Here is a 5,699-nt window from a genome sequence, read left to right as displayed (position 1 = left end):
ACTGTGTGGATCATAACAAACTATGGATAACACTGGGAAGAATGGGAATTCCAGAACACTTAATTGTGCTCATGAGGAGCCTTTACATAGATCAAGAGGCAGTTTTTTGGACAGAACAAGGGGGTACTGATTGGTTTGAAGTCAGGAAAGGTGTGCTCCAGGGTTGTATTCTTTCACCATACCTATTTAATCTGTATGCTGAGCAAATAATCCAAGAAGCTGGACTATATGAAGAAGAACGGGCCATCAGGATTGGAGGAAGACTCATTAACAACCTGCGTTATGCAGTTGACACAACCTTGCTTGCTGAAAGTGAAGAGGACTTGAAACACTTATTAATGAAGATCAAAGACCACAGTCTTCACTATGGATTGCGCCTCAACATAAAGAAAACAAAAGTCCTCACAACTGGACCAATGAGCAACATCATGATAAACGGAGAAAAGATTGAAGTTGTCAAGGATTTCATTTTACTTGGATCCACAATCAACAGCCATGGAAGCAGCAGTCAAGAAATCAAACGACTCATTGCATTGGGAAAATCTGCTGCAAAGGACCTCTTCAAAGTGTTGGAGAGCAAAGATGTCACCCTGAAGACTAAGGTGCACCTGACCCAAGCCATGGTATTTTCAATCACATCACATGCATGTGAAAGCTGGACAGTGAATAAAGAAGACCGAAGAAGAGTTGATGCCTTTGAATTGTGGTGTTGGCAAAGAGTATTGAATGTACCATGGACTGCGAAAAGAATAAACAAATCTATCTTGGAAGAAGTGCTGCCAGAATGCTCCTTAGAGGCAAGGATAGCGAGACTGCATCTTACACACTTTGGACATGTTGTCAGGAGAGATCAGTCCCTGGAGAAGGATATCATGCTTGGCAGAGTACAGGGTCAGAGGTAAAGAGGAAGACCCTCAACAAGGTGGATTGACACAGTGGCTGCAACAATGAGCTCAAGCAAAACAACGATTGTAAGGATGGCGCAGGACGGGGGAGCGTTTCGTTCTGTTGTGCATAGGGTCGCTATGAGTCGGAACCGACTCGACAGCACCTAACAACAACAACAACAAATGTAGATTTGAATAATAGTCGTATTAGCTAGTCTTTCTTGTAGGTGTATGGATATTATCCTGTAACTGACAGCGTTATATTTCAGGATAGATCTTGAAATGTTCTTTTTGACCATGAATGGGACGCCGTTCCTTTTCAATTTGTCATTTCCGGAATAGCAAACCATATGATTGTTTGATTCAAAATGGCCATTTCCAGTCCATTTCAGTTCACTAATGCCTAGGATATCGATGTTTATTCGTTCCATTTCATTTTTGACGACTTCCAATTTTCCTAGATTCATACTTCGTACATTCCACATTCCGATTATTAATGGATGTTTGCAGCTGTTTCCTCTCACTTTGAGTCATGCCACATCAGCAAATGAAGGTCCCAAAAGCTTTACTCCATCCACGTCAATAAGTTGACTCTACTTTGAGGAGGCAGCTCTTCCGCAGTCATATTTTGAGTGCCTTCCAACCTGAGGGGTTCATCTTCTGGCACTATGTCCAACAAAGTTCTGCTGCTATTTATAAGGTTATCACTGGCCAATTTTTTCAGAAATAGACCACCAGGTCCTTGTTCCTAGTCTTAGTCTGGACGCTCTGCTGAATCTTGTCCACCATGGGTGATCCTACTGGCATTTGAAATACTGGTGGCATAGCTTCCAGCATCACAGGAACAGGCAAGCGACCACGGTACGACAAACTCACATGCATTTATTTAGGTCTTCTTTAATTTCTTTCAACAATGTTTTGTAGTCTTCAGAGTGTAAGTTTTGCACTTATTTTGTTAAATTCATTCCTAAGTACTTCTTTTTTATGCTATCGTTAATGGGGTTGTTTTCTTAACTTTAGTTTTGGATTGTTCATTGTAAGTATATAGAAACAATGGGTTTTGCATCTTGATCTTGCATCTTGCAGCATTACTAAGCTCACTTATTTGTTTTAATTTTTTTTTTTTAGTGGGTTCCTTACCCACCCAGAACCCAGTGCCTTTGAGTCGATTCCGACTCATAACGACCCTACAGGACAGAGTAGAACTCCCCCATGGAGTTTCCAAGGAGCACCCAGCGGATTCAAACTGCTGACCCCTTGGTTAGCAGCCGTAGCAGTTAACCACTACGCCTTAGGATTTTCTATATACAAAATCATGTCATCCGTGAACATAGTTTTACTTCTTCCTTTCTAATCTAGATACCTTTTTTTTTCTTGTTTAATTGCACCGACTAGAATTTCCAGTACAACGTTGAATAGAAGGGATGAGAGCAGACATGCTTGTCTTGTTCTTGATTGTAGGCAAAAGAAGTGCAGTCTTTCACCATTAAGTAAGACGTTAGCTGTGGGTTTTTTGTAGATGCCCTTTATTAGGTTAAGAATGATTGTTGAGTGTTTTTGTTGCTGATTTCGTTTTTATTGTTGGTTTGTGATTTTGGAGCCTCCATCGGTTACAGAGTAGAACTGCTCCGTAGAGCTGTCTGGGCTGTAATCTTTCAATGGCCTCGTATGCATGCAAAAGCTGGACAATGAATAAGGAAGATCAAAGAATTGATGCTTTTGAATTATGGTGTTGGTGAAGTATATTGAAGATACTGTGGACTTCCAGAAGAACGAACAAATCTTTCTTGGAAGAAATACAGCCAGAATGCTCCTTGAAAGCAAGGATGGTGTGAGGTTTTATTTCGCATACTTTGGACATGTTATGAGGAGGGACCAGTCCCTGGAGAAGGACATCGTGCTTGGTAAAGTAGAGAGTTTTTGCAAAAGAGGAAGACCTTTTACCAGATGGATTGACACAATGGCTGCAAGAGTGGGCTCAAACGTAGCAACAATAGTGAGGATGGCACAGGACCAGGCAGTGTTCTGTTCTGTTGTACACATGTTCACTGAGTCAACAGCACCTAACAACAATCTTTGCAGAAGCAGATCAACAAGACTGTTTCTTCCATGGTGCCATTGGGTGGGTTTGAACTGCCAACGTTTTGGTTACCACCCCAGTGCAAACGTTTGTGCCACTCAGGGACCTGGAGTTTGAGTATGTTTATCATGAAAAATTGGACTTTTTTCAAATGTGTTTTCTGCATCTATTGAGGTGATCACGTGTTTTTTGTTTCTTATTCTACTGACACAGTGCGTTGCATTCATTGTTTCCTGAATGTTAAGCTAACCTTGCATTCCTGGGATAAATTTCACTTGTTCATGGTGTATAAATCTTTTAATATGTTGCTGCTTTTAGTTTACCAGTGTTTCATTGAGGATCCTGCATCTATACTGATGAGAGATATTGGTCTGTACTTTTCTTTCCGTGTGAGGTCTTTATCTGGTTTTGGCTTCAGGATAATACTGGCCTCATGGAATGAGTTGGGAAATGGTAGCTTCAATTTTTCAAAACAGTTTATGAAAAACTGATATTAAACTCTTCTGTAAATGTTTGGTAGAATTCAACGGTGAAGCCTTCTGCACCTGAGCTTTTCTTTGTAGGCAGTTTATTTGACCTCTTGTTCTGGGTCTGTTCAGATTGTCTATTTCTCCTTTTATCCGATTCTGTAGTTTCGTCTTTCTAGGAAAGGAATCTGCACTTGATGAGTGCCTGCCAAGCTGATTTGAAGGGAAGTATCCCCCAGGCCTGGCTTGAGGAAGATAGATGGAAATCTCGAAATGCCCAGTGCAGGGTCGGGATTATAGCAGGTCTCCCTGCGTCTACCAAGAGAACAGAGCGCACTTGCACCCCACGCACCAGCCCAACATCCCCACACACTGTGTGAGCATTCTATGCCTGCTCTAACAAGGTACCGCAGGTTTAGTGGCTTAAAACCATGCACATGTATTATCTTGCAGTTCTGGAGGTCGGAAGTCCAGAATGGGTCTTCCTGAGCTGAATCGAGGTGTTGGCAGATCTGTTCCTTCTGCAGGCTCCAGGAGAGATTCTGCTTCCTTGTCTTCTCCAGTTTCTGGAGGCTGCATTTCTTGGCTCGTGGCCTCTCCTCCGGCTTCAAAGGGCATCGCTCCACCTCTGCTTCTGCGTCTAGCCTCCTTATCTGATCCTCCTGCCTCTCTCTTATGAGGACCCTTGTGATGATCTGGGCTCTCTCACATCTAAAAGCCAGATGATTAGAACCTTAACTCCATCTGCAGCCTTAATCCCCCTTGCCATGTAATGTAAAACATATTCATAGGTTCCAGGGATTGCGATGTGAACATCTGGGGGGGGGGCCTATGCAGCCCACCACACCCCCCACACACACATCACACATTAAACCACACACCACACATACACATGTCATACACAGACATTATGCCACCTACACTGCATCACACACACACATGTATGCACACACGACACACATCATGGCCCCCCTCGGCAGGCAGCTTACATAGCTACTGTAGGAGAAGTAGTAGACCATGCGGGAGGCGATGTTGTCCACCCAGGGCAGGATCTGCTCCTTGGCCTGCACGGCCATCTGCCCGTAGCAGAGCAAGGTGGTGCTCATGACTAGCTTCCAGTGCAGGTCGGGGTCCAGCTGTTGTGGGGGCGGGAACTGGGACCTCGAGGCAGTCTGCCCACCTCTGGCACCAACCCAGAGAACTCTACTCCTCCTTCCGCCCCTGGAAAGTGGACCAGCTGACTGCTCGGAGCCCTCTGCACAGGCACGGGACAGCGGCCCTTTGTCCTTGCGCGGGCCCTCCTCCAAGAAGCCCTCCTCACTCTCTGCCCCTCAGAGCTAGCTCTCCACCCCAGACCCCTGTCTGCCCTTCCAGGCAGGGCCTCCTCCCGAGGGTGTCTGCCTTGGCTGCTCTTCTCGGGAGGCTCCCTGTGGCCAAGACCCCCTCCACGGTTGGGGCACAGATGGGGCTACTGAGACCCAAGACCACCCTCATCCCTGACCTCTCAGGCCCCACAGGAGGATCCCCTGCCTCCTTCCCATCCCACGTGGCAGCCCCTGCAGGGTGTGGGGTGGGAGACATTCCCATTTGACAAGTGGCCCCTCCCACCCTGCACCAGGGGCTGCCCTTCCCACACCTTGCACAGGGCTGCAGTGGCACAGGTCGCCGCCTGGCTGTCTGGGACTATGGAGCTGGACCTCTGGAATTTCGTGTGGCCCATCTGCTCCAGAACGGCCCACACCTCCTCCAGGTGTGAGGTGGACGCTATGCCCACGGCCAGTGCGATGCCCTGTGGGGGAGGCCCGGTGAGGTGCGTCGAGCATCTGAGTGTCCAGCCCCAGGCCAGGCCTCACAGGCCTCGGTGGTCTCTGCTGTGCAGACAGGGCCAGCACGAACTGAACCAATGCCTGAGGGTCATTGACTCCTCTAGGGAACCGGGAGGTGGGGGGAGGGGAGGAGACTGGGCGGTCGGGACAGGGCGACAGGAAGGGGGCTGTGGGGAGAGGGAGATGGGGAGTAAGAGGTGGAGAGGGGGCGGTGGGGACAGGGCGGTGGGGACGGGGGGGCCACACACCCACCTCCCGCTGCACGGTGTCCTGGTGGGATAGCTCCAGGAGGCTGGGCAGGTGCTTCCTGAGCATATCCCCAGGGGACTCCCGTAGGACCAGCCCATAGACACGGAAGAAATTCTGGCCGAGGGGAGGGAGGAGCTCTGGTCAGGAGGTCAGCTTCGAGGGGACCCTAGGGTAGAGGAAGCCCCAGCCC

This window comes from Elephas maximus, chromosome 15 (genome assembly GCF_024166365.1).
Source record: "Elephas maximus indicus isolate mEleMax1 chromosome 15, mEleMax1 primary haplotype, whole genome shotgun sequence".
NCBI classification, from domain to species: Eukaryota; Metazoa; Chordata; class Mammalia; order Proboscidea; family Elephantidae; genus Elephas; species Elephas maximus.
Note: the sequence above shows the minus strand (reverse complement) of the source record.